The sequence below is a fragment of the Peromyscus maniculatus genome, chromosome 14, assembly GCF_049852395.1.
Source record: "Peromyscus maniculatus bairdii isolate BWxNUB_F1_BW_parent chromosome 14, HU_Pman_BW_mat_3.1, whole genome shotgun sequence".
Taxonomy (NCBI): domain Eukaryota; kingdom Metazoa; phylum Chordata; class Mammalia; order Rodentia; family Cricetidae; genus Peromyscus; species Peromyscus maniculatus.
Genome location: NC_134865.1, coordinates 39,418,085 through 39,431,847, shown reverse-complemented (window position 1 = coordinate 39,431,847; position 13,763 = coordinate 39,418,085). Strand labels below are relative to the sequence as shown.

Genomic DNA, 13,763 nt, shown 5'->3' with positions numbered 1-13,763 from the left:
GAGCTGGACTCCCACAATAAATAAAACAAAATAAAGAATTGTCGGATTTGGAAACACTGAAGTGAAGGAACATTCTAGAAAATCACTTCAGGTCAGAAAAGGGATAACAGAAGCTGAGTGTAAGAGAAGCCAGGGAGATGGCTCAATGAATAAAGCCCAGGGGTGACGAGCCACCTGACTGCACTCAGTAGACAGGGGGTTTCCCATGGCAAGCTGAATAGCTAGATTAGCCAGAATTGGAAAATTTCAGAGAGTCAGGAGTGGTCAAAGAAGACACCCACACACATACATACATGCATATCCACATGAGCAACACACACATGTAAAAGAAAAGCAAGCAAGGAAGGAAGGAAGGAAAAGAGAGAGAGAGAGAGAGAGAGAGAGAGAGAGAGAGAGAGAGAGAGAGAGGAAGGAAGGAAGGAAGGAAGGAAGGAAGGAAGGAAGGAAGAAAGAAAGAAAGAAAGAAAGAAAGAAAGAAAGAAAGAAAGAAAGAAAGAAAGAAAGAAAGAAGAAAGAAAGAAGAAAGAAAGAAAGAAAGAAAGAAAGAAAGAAAGAAAGAAAGAAAGAAAGAAAAGAGAGAGAGAGAGATTTGTTTAACTTGTGCTGACTTCTGTATTACAAACCAAAAATCTTACAATGAATAATCATGAGACTTCCAAAGGACATGACTAGATCTCATGCTCGTTCCCTGCTGTCAGATTGTTCTCTTTATAGATACAAAGAAAAAAATCTCTAAGAACTAAAAAAAAAGAATAGTTCTTTCAAATCCACAACAAAGAAAGAAAGAAAAAGGAATATTAGCCAACAGGAAAGGATTAAGAAATATTCATCCCCAAGTCCACTTAATGCTATTCACCATGCTCTGGGGGAAGACTACATATTTGAGCCTTTCTCTGTGACAATGTTGTTTCAGAAAGTGAAAAAACAATTGATGGAACTGAATTTGTTTGCAGGGCTTTTCTGATTTCTATAAATAGGCAAAGAGGTATAAGAAAAAATTTGGGGTTAGTCATAAATTTAGAAAATAAATTTCTAAGCTATTTGAAAGGGAATATAAAGTTCATAATAGTCTTTCTTCTAAATGTTGACTAACTTTCTATGCTGGAGTAGCCTGGATCAGAAAGATTCTACGGTAAAATACTTTAAAAGAGAAAAGAGAAAGTCCAATGGGAATCTCATTTCCTATTTAAAAAAAAAAAGAGCAATATACTCCTGAATCAAGGACATAAATGCCAACTACTGGGCTGGCAGGCGGGTCCAATGGTGGAGTGCTTGCCTAGTGTGAGTGAGAGCTCATCACTGAAAGAAAAGAAAAAGTTAGCTATTGATCAGTATTAAGTTTTGTTAAGAAAGCTCTCTTCAACAAAAGGAGCTATTTTTCATTCCTCCTCTTAATTTATGTGTTCGAATTTATGTTTTGAAAGTTTTAACTTCATCATAAAGAATACATTAGAGTTGATATGATTTGCCTATTTAGTTACTTCATAGTGAATTCAACAAAACATCTAGCAATTATAAATAGTAATTCCCTAGCAAGCAGCTCTTAAACTTAGATGAGTTGTATTATACAAAGAGTATGATAAGTCGAAAGATTACACATCAGATCTGATTTTCTCATAGGAATAATACTAAAATAGCAAGGTTATACACCTAACAAACCAAATGTTATATTCCATACTTTAAAAAATGACCACATTACTACACTTAATCAGTGCACATTGCCCATTTATCAGATAACAATACATTAGCACACGTAAGTCAAATGTCAAGGAAGTCTGATAATGAAGTATGAGCACTGTACTTTGGTAAAACAACTTACGGAGGATGGTGTTAGGATGAGCACTGAGGCTCACCCTGAGAGTGACTATCAGAGGCTTAGGAGGTAGAATAGTCCCTGGGAAATGATCTATGTATGGGAGAAAAAAAAAAACAACCCTGAGGTCAGGTTGTGGAGATGAGGAAAGTCCACAGTTCGGCCCCAGACATGAATTGAGAGCACAGGAAGGTGATCCATTGGCAGTGAGGGGAGAGCCCAGGGGCCTACAGGCCTGCCTCCTGGGCAGCACCTCTTGTTCCAAGCTCTGATTGACTCTGATAGTCTCCGGAAGCTTGTCTGCTTTGCTCAGGAGCTCTTTGCTTCTGGCTCCTCTGCTCAGCAATAGGAAGTGGCTACAGGGCTTTGAGTATGTCCAGATGGTGTAATTTTTGCTTCACATCCACCAAAACTATTAAAAAGTAAAAGATTGCTGCTTTTAAGATACACAAAAGGTGATTGTAGCTTTCTTCATCTAAGTGTATTGCTACAACCAAAGTTTATGTTGACAGACTCTTCATTAACTTTGTTAAAAGAGCAAAATTGGCATTATGAAAATTGACTTTCCTTTTAATCCTCTGTACATTTCCATTACATTTATCTTTACAATGAGTAAATGAGATTTTTGCATAAAAAATTCCCTCTCAGAAATGAACATGAAAAGGACAGGAGACAAATGGTTGACTTGGGCCATTAAATCAAAAGTAGAAAAGAAAACAAAACTGACGTGACAGAAATAATAAGTGTGAGAGCTTGAGCACAGATGGGTAAGTGTGCTCCTCTGTTCACCCACGGTGTCTGCTCTGATGAAGACACAAGTCATTTCCAGAGCATTTAACAGGTAGGGTGAAGGGCTTACCGAGCTGTGCCAGCTAAGCTCTGGGGTGAGAGCAGTTGAAAGTCTTCCTTCCAGACTTATCCTCCAGCTGTCATGATGCTATTTGACCAGTCTTATTCCAAAGTATGTTAATAACACAAAAGTGAATTGACCAAGGGGTTCAAAGCTGAAAAAAATATTTTCAGAAAATTACCTTGGCATCAGCATGCAATATGGATTAGAGCATGAAGCTCCACAGAGAAAGCAGAAAATAGCATTTATTGAACATATTCTATGTACTGGAAACTAAAATTTCCTACTTAATCTAATTTGAAAAGTCGGTACCTCTGCTCCTTGTAGGGATTGTTGTTTTCATCTTCCGCGTGAGGAAACAAAGGGTGGTAGGTGCTTCTTCTATCTGTTACTGCAAGTCCACGGCAGTGGGTCCAGACTAGAACGCTGTGGTGAGAGGGAGAGTCAAACCAGCAGACACTGAAGAAGAGGGAGAGGATTGACAGAAGGCCAGAAACAAAAGGGAATTACAGCTGATTACAGCCTCACATGCCACAGCATCAGGAGAACGGTGTGGGAGAAATCAGGGAACCAAGAGACAAATATGTAGTGTGTGGCATTGTTTGGATGCACTTTGTGTGTTTAACTAGTTCTATACTAGTAACTATTGTTGCTATAAGTCAAGATGGTTTAGAGAAGGCTACTGTTATTCCACAATCACTGCTTACAACTGCCAAACACTGCTATTATACAAACCCTTAGATTCAATTTATGAACTTATTTATAACACATATTGCAAGGCAATTTCTTAGAAATATAATTGCCAAGTCAAATTCTATTTTTCAATGTTTAATAAATGTTTAAAAAATTCTGATAAATATTTCCAAAGTACGTAGTATATACTAAGAAATGAACACATGTATGGTCAGAAGAAAACCTTATCTTCTTACCAGACTGGCACACAAATGATATTATGCCACTGTTTTCGGTTGCTGCAGGGTCACGTAGCATTCTTTTATTTTGTTTTATTTTATTTTGTTTTGTTCTTTTTGAGACAGGGTTTCTCTGTGTAGCTTTGGAGCCTGTCCTTGAATACACTCTGTAATCCAGGTTGGCCTCAAACTCACAGAGATCCTCCTGCTTCTGCCTTCCAGGTGCTGGGATTAAAGGCGTGCGCCACCACTGTGCAGCCTTGTCACCTTAGCATTCTTGTAGAAGGCCAAATTTATTTGAATTCCTGGGGAAGACTTCAATCCTGCGTTTAGAATCATGATCATAAGACTGAAATTCTGTAAACAAATGAGTGTGGAATTAGAAGAGAGAAAACTAAGACGTCAACCAGCTGGAGAGAGAGTGATAGGGGACAGGAAAATCAAAGAAAATTTAAAACTAAGAAGAAAAAAGAGGAATCAGTAAATAGTACCAAGATTTAGGAAAATAGCCATAAAGAGTCACTGAATTTGGCAGAGAAATGAAAAGGATTAATTTGGCTTTGGAAGTTGGGACTCATATAGACAATGTCTATGTTAGAAACATTGGTCATTCAGTTGAAAATCCCACCACAGAGGACTAGTGTAAAACCCTGCCAACTCGTTAATTTTTTCCAAAGATGAAGCTGGCCCACTTCCAAAATGTTAAATAATATCTGCAATAAAGTGTATGGTAGTTTCAAAATGACAAATCCAGCCATCCCACACCCACTCTGCACACCCATTCTTTTACAGGTTGCCTATCTTTAAAATGAAGACTCTAGCAATGGGAGGGAGGTCTGATAAGATGAGGGCAGAAGGTTATAATGTGTTTAAACTTATAAAATGTAATCCTTCATTCCAATATTGCTATAAGAAGTCCTATACTCCTACACATAATAAAATGAATGGAAATAAGAAGCAATAAAGAAAATATGACAAGCATGAAATGAGAGTCATGAGTCCCAGGTGACTTGTCAAGTCTGTACAATGAGTACTTCCTGCAATGCTTCAGCATCATGTCAGTCCTTGCTTAGCCACCCTTTCCCAACACAAATATCTGAGAATGACTATGCTGCCCCAATCATACTCTTCCAATTGAAAGACATTCCTTATAAGCATGTTCTACAAGATTGATTTTTGTTTTCCTCTTACATTCTTGTATCAATTTTGAAAAATGAAACACTACAAAGTTTGTTTCTGATTGCGTACTGGCTACCTTGACATTCAGAAATATGAGTTACCATCTGTTGTCTCTTGATACTAATAGGGGTTAAGAAACATCTATATTAAGTTGGGGAATTGTTTTCTTTGACAGATTTGACTTCTTTGGGGGCCAGTCCTTAGGAAGACTATAAGAAAAACTGTCTAATTTCCAAGCATTACAGATAAATAAGAAAAGATAAATTTGTATGGGCACAGAGAGGGCAGCTTGGGACTCAAAAGAAAACTTTGTATGATTTCAAATGTGAAGGAGTTGAACTCTTATTGTTCATTTCTAAGACCAAGAGATTTGTTTCCCAGTTCAATTTCTGCCAATTTCACAATGACACTTGGAAATATACTTGTATTAAGTCAATAAATGTTTTGACCTATTCTCTAAACCACTGAAATTTAGTTGACTCATGGAGAATGGGGAATCCATCAAGTCAGTTATTTTAAAAGGCACTACTATTTTTTTTTTACAAAAATTCTCATAACTGTGTAACAATATTAAACCCATAAACCTTGCTATATAACTTTTCACATTTCTTTATCATTGAGAATCTGCTACAAACTATGGAATGTCCCCTTTGAAATACTCATGCTTACCAACTCACATGCACTTTTTAAAACAATTTTTCAAATTATTCTTTTACTTTTTATGTTTATCGGTGTTTCACCTGCATATATGTGTGTGCACCACATTGTGCCTATGGAAGCCAGAAAAGGGCATCAGATCTCTTAGAACTGGAGTTACAGATAGTTGTAAGCTGTCATGTGAGTGCTAGGAATGATGAACCCAAGTCTCTTGGAAGAGCAGCCAGTGCTCTTAACTGCTGAGCCATCTCTCCAGCCCCTCACATGTATTTTTGTCAAGCTGCAATAGAACCCCTGGATTCTGACCACCAATCCCTCAGGTACTTAGTTATATTTAAACTGAATTTAAATTCTGGACATCTTTTAAAATATATTTTCAATTGAAATAGAATTACATAATTTTCCCTCCTTCCTTTCTCCCTGCAGCCTTTCCCAGGTACCTTCTCCCAACCCCTCCCATGCCCCACATCCCCACTCTCAAGTTGATAGCCTCTTTTTCTTTATTATTGCTATGTACATATATATGTATATGTATGCACAAACATAAATACAATTTGCTGAGTTCCTTTTTTTCTGTTTGTGTGTATGTAGCTTGCAAGGCTGATCACTCTGCATTGGACAACCAATGAGGAAGGCTTAACCCTGGGGGAGGCTAATTTTCCTCCCAACAGACATTAGTTGCCTGTAGTTCTTTGTTTAGGGGATGAGACCCCATGTCATTTTCCTCCTTTGACATTAGCATGGCCATTAATATTGCCATTATTCAGTCTTGTTTATGCAGCCATTTCTAGGAGAGGCAGACTTCCTGTTGCTCTGACTCTTACAATCTACCCACCCCCTTTTCCACAATGTTCCCTGAGCCATGGGTGCAGGAGCTGTGATGTAAGCGTATCTGTTGGGGCTGGACTCACTGTGATCTGCTGATCCTTGCATTGTATCTTGTAGTTTTCTGTGATAGTCTCCATTTGCTATAAAGAGGGGCTTCTTTGATGAGGGGTGGTAGATAGGCTTATCCAGGGACTCCCACAAAAGAGGGTTCTGGGCTTCAGGGCTGAAGCTCAAGTTCTAGAAATTTTACCCAGAAGTTCTTGCTTCTAGGAAGAGTCATGTAGGTGGGAGGCCATTCCTTTTAGGATGAGAGAGTAGAACGATGCCTGTTACTAAATAGGAATACTTGCCTCTCAGCAGTGCTCTGCGTCCTGCGATGTCACTTCTGAACAGCCCTGTGGTTTGTGAGAATACATTAGTTGTCTTCTTAAATTCAGCAAATCTTTTCCACTATTAGTAAAGAACAGAATAAAAATGGATTTTATCTCAATCCAAATTTGTAAATGGTATAGAATTGAGGTTTCAGCACAACCTTGAAAGTGTGGTTTTTCTATTGAAAGAAAGATATCCATTTAAACACTGGCTACATGCCCAGTATTGTGTTAGGCACTTGGGATACAAAAATAAAGGTATGGATTAGGGAGATGATGGAGTGGACAAAGTGCCTACTGCACAGGCAGGAGGACCTGAGACTGGCCAACAGTCATTTAAAGCCGGGCACTGAGGCACACATCGGTAAGGCCAGCACTACTGGTTGGTGGGGAAAAGGAAGGTGGATGAAGACAGGCAGACCCCAGGGCTCACTGGCAAGCCAACACAGACAAAATAGTGAGTTCTGGGTTCGTTGAGAAACGTTTTTAAACAGTAAGGTGGAGGAATGATTGAGGAAGATGTCTTGATGTCAGTTTATAGCTTTGACATGAGCAAGTACCTCCACCACACACATGCATACATATATACATACCATACACACACACACACACACACACACACAAGAACACTGACCATCTTAAAGAAATAGAATGACAAGTGACCAAGAGGACTATTCCAATGATAAACTTTGGCAGAAGAAAAAAAAGACTTTATTTCCTAAGATATTTGGGAAAATCACCAGTAAGGGTGAACTGTTATTAGTTTAAGGTGGTTTCAAATTTTTTGCTTTGTTTTTAAATAAGTAAACACTCATTATAGCAGCCAAACCTGAAAATTGATATAACAGCTGTTGGCAAGATAAGAAACAAAAGAGATTCCCCAGCAATGATGATGAGAACCATAATAAATAAAACTACTTTCCTAAAACTGCTCCACGGTTTTATACAGTTACATGTTTCTGTCTCATAGCCTAATAATTCTCATAGCACTACAGAGAAATTAAACATTTATTCACAAAGCACTGTATAAAAATGTCATAACAGTCTCAAGTTAGAAACAGTCCACAAACTCATCAACAAGAGAGTTATGAGCAAATTTTATTACATTTATACAATGGAATACTACACAACAATAAAAAGCAGTGGGCAACAATATAAGTGAACTGCAAAAAATATTAAGCTGTGAGACACAAACAAGAGAACACTCTGTCTCTCCCATTTATATGAAGATCTAGAATGAGTCAAACTCATCAAACTTATGATGAAATCAGAATGGAGATTGCCTCTGAGAGTTGACTGGGATTGGCTGAGAAAGGAGATGATCTCATTTCCTGGTGGGATGGAAATATTCTCCACTTTGATTGGGTGGATGTTCCCTGAGGTGCTAGGCAGAATAATGACTTCCAAAGTTAACTGTGTCCCAATATGCCAAACCTGTGAATATGTCACTTTATGTGGCAGAAAGAGCTTTTTAAATGTAATTAAGGGTGAAGACTCTTACAACCATAGGTAATGGAGATTGACATCAGAAGAAAGAGCAGAGAGATAGGATGCTGCCAGCTTTGAAAATGTGAATCATGAGCCAAGGAATACAGGCAGCCTTTTGATGAGAAAAGATAAGGTAACAGAGTCTCCTCCAGAGTGGTCAGCAAGGAACACACTCTTGGGGAACACCGATTTTAGTCTAGTAGGACTCATGGAAGACTTCTGACCTCTAGAAGTATAAGATTATAAATCTGTGTTATTTCAGATCATGTGCACAGCAATTTGCCATAGGATCAATAAAAAACTAATACATGTGAGTATAATCATTTGTTAAAACCCACTAAAATGTACATTTAAAATTGGCATATTTCACTGCTTGTAAATTACATCTTGTTATGGACTGATATGCATCTCTGAAAACAATGCTGAAAATCTCACAGTACTTGAAGTAGACCTGATTTGGAAATGGGGACATTGCAGATGTAATCAAGAAAAACTCCTATCAGAGTAGAATGTGCTCTTGATCCAAAGTGACTAATATTTTTCTTATAAGGGGAAAAAATGGAGATGCACAGTGGAGATAGGCAGAGACTGGAGCGATGCTGCCAGACAAGGGTGCAAGAGGTGGAAGACATCACTGGAAGGTGGGAGCACGCAGGGAAATGTCCTGGCCAGTGTCTCACTGCAACATGTCCTGCTAACACCTTGATTTTGAATCTCTGGCTCTCAGAAGTGAGGGAAAATACCCTTTTTTGTTAATTTTACACGTGTGTTTCATGGTGCTTTGTACTGCCAGTCCTAGAAAATTAATGCACACTTCATTTTTTTAAAAAAAAATATGCAGCAGGAAAAAGAAAAAATTAAAGCCTACTTCCTAGTCCTATTCATCTCCCCAAAGACAATCACAATCCTGTTTCTTTTTATAGTCTCATTGCATATATATGTATATGTGTGCATATCTATGAATCATAAGCATTTTTCTTTTTAATTCCCACCTTGTTTCTGTCTCTCTAAAAGTTTCTTAATATTTATTTTAGACTGGCCTCCTGCCTAAGCCTCCTAAGTACTGATATTACAGGCATACAACTCTATATCCAGCTTTCCTGTTCTTCTGTCTCCGTTCCTGGCTCTCTGTCTCTGTCTGTCTCTGTCTGTTTTTCTGTCTCTGTCTCTGTCTCTCTGTATGTGTGTGCCTGTGTGTGTGTGTGTGTGTGTGTGTGTGTGTGTGTGTGTATGTGTGTGTGATAACACTTAAGATCTACTAGTCTCGGCAAATTTTAAGTTTGTTATTGTTAACACTAGCCATGATGCTTTATATTAGAGCTTCAAGACATACTCATTTTATAACATGAAGTTTGTATAAGTATTAGAGATGTGTAGCTTCAACTTGCTAAGATAGTTTGAAGTTATTCTGGGAAACTGGCTATATATGCTCTCATTCAGTAGTATGAGAGCCGTTACAACTCCATATTGCTGATGATATCGTCAACCATTTGGGTTTGGGTTTTGGTTTTGTTTGTTTTGTTTATTTGGTCTTGAGGACTTGAAAGCAGGGCCTCTCAGCGAGTGTTCTACCAGGATACACCCTAGACAAGCATTTTGCTAGTGGTGTCTGACAAGCAAAAGCAAACTTACCACAAAACAAAGATTAAGTTTAAGAATGCTTCAATGATTTGCAAGGATCTCTTTAAAGGCCCTATAGCTAATTTTTTTTATTAGAAATTGTGCTTTTCTTTTTTTCATGCCCTACTCAAACACAGAGAAAGGCCTGTTGCTATTGCTGCTAGATGTCAAATTTTTTCATTGTGGTTTTAATTTACATTTCCTTGATCTTCAGTGTAATTGAGATTGTTCTTATATGTTAACTGGTACTTCACATTTTCTGAGAGTTCTGCCTTCTGTCTTACTGATTTTTAAGAGTCCTTCTTCTCTGTTGGTAGTAATCCTTTTTAGGGTTCAATGGGAGGGGCTACAGAGATGACTCAGTGGTAAAGAGCACATGTTACTCTTGCAGAGGACCTGGTTTGATTCCTAGAGTCCCCATGGTAGTTCACAGCCATCTGAAACTCCAGTCCCAAGAGACATGCCGCCCTCTTCTGGGCTCACTGGGCATGTGGTACATAGACATATGCAGGCAAATATGTCTTCTCCACATATAATATTATATAATATTAACAAGAACAGTAAAAGAATAGTAAGAGAAATAAGAACTTTTTTTTTTAAGATTGAAGTGGAGCCAATTGCTTCTCCAGTGTGGAACCTCTCTTCACTTTTACTATATTGTCTTTCATGATTTAATCTTAATGATGTTGGATTTAACTGTCTTTTCCTTTAAATTATGCATATTTTAGCTGGGGAGTAGTGGCTCACACTTTTACTCTGAGCACTTGGGAGACAAAGGCAGGTGGATCTTGTAAATCGAGGCCATCCTGGTCTATAGAGTGAGTTTCCAGGACAACTAGGGCTACAGAGAGAAATCCTGTTTCAAAAAACCGAGAGAGAGAGGCATTTTTTTTATAAGTTGCTTAAAATTATAATGGCTGGCTAGAGAGACGGCTCAGCAGTTAAGGGCACTGGCTGTTCTTCCAGAGATCCTGAGTTCAATTCCCAGCAACCACATGGAGGCTCACAACCATCCATAATGAGATCTGGTGCCCTCTTCTGTCCTACAGGCATACATGCAGGCTAAACACTGTACACATAATAAATAAATAAATAAATAAATAAATAAATAAATAAATAAATAAATAAATAAAATAAATCTTTAAAAAAGAAAAAGAAAAAAATTACAATGGCATATTATTTTCCCCATTTAAAGGTTAATTTTCCTAATTTTTGTATTTGAGTTTTTAGTTAACTTAATTTTGTAAGTATGATGCAAAATTGAGATCTAAAAAGAAAAAGAATTTTAACATAGGGTCATGCTATATAGCTCAGATAGTCTTCGAACCCACCATCCTCCTGCTTCTAATTCCTGAATCCGAGGAAATTTGAAATGGAATTTTCCATGTGGGTACCAGCTGATAGTAACCTTTGTTTACCATCATGTAACCCCTATCATAAATAGTTTCAGTGTGTGATCCTGAGATTTCTGGTCTGCTCCCATTGGTTTAATTGTCTCCCACATCACAAATACAGCACTATTATAATTACTATGATTTTTTAAAATTATTTTTTAAATGTACTTTATTTTACTTTTGATTTGGGAGGAGCAGATTTTCAACCTATTGCTCAAGGAAGTTAGGGCAGAAACCTGGAGGCCAGAACTGAAATAGAACTGCTTACTGGTTCCTCTGGGCTCAAGTTCAGCTGCTTTCCCTGTACAGCCCAGGACCACCTGCCCAGTGACAACAGCACCCACAGTAGGCTAAGTCCCCTTTATCAATTAACAATGAAAAAATGTGTATCATGCAAATTAACTCTCTCAATTTTTTTCTAATTCAAGTTTGTCTTGGCTTTTCTTAGCCTTTTGTATTACCATACAAGTTTTGGGTCAAGTTTATCCAGTTTGTAGGTTTTTCAAAAATTATTATTATTACATTTAATTTAAATAACTCTCATTATGATATTGAGCCTTCACATATATGAAAATATACAGCTTTATATTTTTCCTTAAATTTGTCTATCCTTAAAGACAGTCTGTAATTTTCTTTGTAGATTTAATCTTTGTAGCTTTTGTCTCAATGGATCTTTCTATTAAATTCTCTAGTTGATTATCATGAGTAAATAGAAATGCCATTCATTTATCTTTGCTCAGCTTGCATTCACCAGCCACAAACTCTCTTATTTGTTCTAAACAAAACATTTTAGTTCTGATCAATAGTTCTAAGACTCTATTTTTAAGTACAACATTTTCCAGTTCTTTCAGCACCTAAACCTAAACATGCAATTTGATCAAGGCACAGTGCTCTGAACAAATGAGGCCTACATTTGGTAAAGTAATCAAAAGCAATTTTATATAGTTGTTAAAGAAGTGATAGAGCTAAATCACCTGGCTCCACTACTCATATCAAATCTCAATATACTCATTTGTAACTGAAATATGAATTAAAATACTGTGTTGTGGATAATTCTTGTAAGAATTAAATAAGACAAACCTAATAAAATACAATTACACTGTTTAGCACCCATAGTGGGAACTCAATTAATGTTAGTTATTATTAATAAAATCATGAGCTAGCTGAGCCTAGAGGCAAAAACTTTTAATCCCAGCACTTGGGAGACAGAGGCAGGTAGATCTCTGTGAAGTTAAAGCTAGCCTGGTCTACATAGCCAGGTCCAGGCAAGTCAGAGCCACACAGCAAGATGCTATCTCAAAAAATAAAATAAAAAGATAAAGATAAGTGATACTTTTGCTAGTTTAATTACTTAGCAAGCACATGTATGCGCCATAATTTAAATGAGTTAGATTAGCTTACAACAAACTTCAGCAACCTTCCTATTCCTTTAGAACTGAATGTATCAAATATAACTCATTCAGTAACTGTCAGTTATTCTGCAAGTGATTTGTCACAGGGGCTGGAGATGCAGTGGTACCCAGAAAGAACCCCTCCATGCTTGAAGCTGTCATTCTGATGAAGGAGTCAAACATCACACAAGTATATAAATGTGGATATTTAAACATAATGTTTTATTTTTAAAGATATAAGGAGAGAAAGCCATGAAGGGTTTGTTGAAATCAAGAAGGCAAACAGGTTCTCTCTGAAGAAGGGGAAACCAGATAATAAGACAGACAGAAAAGGAAGGAGAGCATTTAAAGCAGAGGGGTGATATCAGAAAGGAATCTGCAAACTCAGGGGATCAGCAGAGGCCACTGCAGCAGGTGTGGAGGAGACACTGGGCAAGTGTGAGCTGAGTTGGGGACCTAGACAAGAGGGTACTGTGCAAGACTTTGGAGGTCTTTAAGTATATGATCCTTAGCTCCCTGAAGAGGTTAGCATGTAAAGTTCATTCTACTAGTGGGCAGGGAAAGTGGCGAGCTGAGATGGAGACAGGAAAGCAGCAAGGGGCTCTTGCAAAAGATGTTGGCGGCCTAGGCGGTGATGAGGTAGAATGGTGGTTTTGTATGACAGAGAGATGGTGGAGCGGGTGATGTGGCTAGAGGTGGACAGACTGTCTGCAAAAGGAAATGGTCACAGGATTTCCGACAGAAGGGGGTGTTCTTTCTGAAACAGAAAACAGAGTTGGAGGAGATTTGAAAGAGAAAATCAAAGGCTCAGACTTGGGTATGTCAGGTCTACATGCCATCAGGATGGTCCTGAAGAGATCCTGAGCAAGTCTGGCTGGACTTAGGAATCTGAGGGCCACTGGGAACACGGAATTTTTATTTATGAAAAAAATGGAGAGAAAGAGAGCAGAATCCAGGACGGAACCTTGGGGATGCTGAAGAAGGAACAGGGTAGGCAAGTAGTTGGCAATGAAATGTAAGGTGGAAAATGAAGTCGGGTAGAAAAACATGTTAACCTTTTAAAGAGGAGATTGTGAAGAGAGAGCAGCAAGGTCAAAGGCTAAGAGGTTAAACAAGAAGAGTGATGAAAATATTGATTGACTTTAAAAACAGAGGGACCACTGCTCTCCAGAAGAGCAGTGGTGGGACCAGAAATCAGACTGCAAACCCAGGACTGTGGCCTGGAGTTGACAGAGCCTTCCTAACAAGGTCCTTCCTTGTA

The 13,763-nt window shown here is 38.0% G+C and overlaps 1 protein-coding gene and 1 long non-coding RNA gene across 11 annotated transcripts in view; one reads left to right on the top strand and one right to left on the bottom strand.

Annotated features, from left to right (window-relative positions):
- LOC143268514 (uncharacterized) overlaps positions 1-3,604 on the bottom strand; it is a 29,888-nt gene extending 26,284 nt beyond the window's left edge. Inside the window, exon 1 of the long non-coding RNA XR_013044572.1 lies at positions 2,976-3,604. This is a non-coding gene — a long non-coding RNA (uncharacterized LOC143268514). The remainder of the gene's footprint in view (positions 1-2,975) is intronic.
- Positions 1-13,763, top strand: part of Slc26a3 (solute carrier family 26 member 3) — a 62,288-nt gene that overhangs the window by 11,765 nt on the left and 36,760 nt on the right. For 2 of the 10 annotated variants that reach the window (XM_076550816.1, XM_076550814.1), the window contains exon 1: positions 7,268-8,407. The exons of 7 other annotated variants lie outside the window; for them this stretch is intronic. The gene's annotated coding sequence lies outside the window, so the exon portion shown is untranslated. Of the gene's footprint in view, positions 1-7,263; positions 8,408-13,763 lie in introns of those variants that run through there. One more of the 10 variants, XM_076550820.1, reaches the window with a different exon arrangement.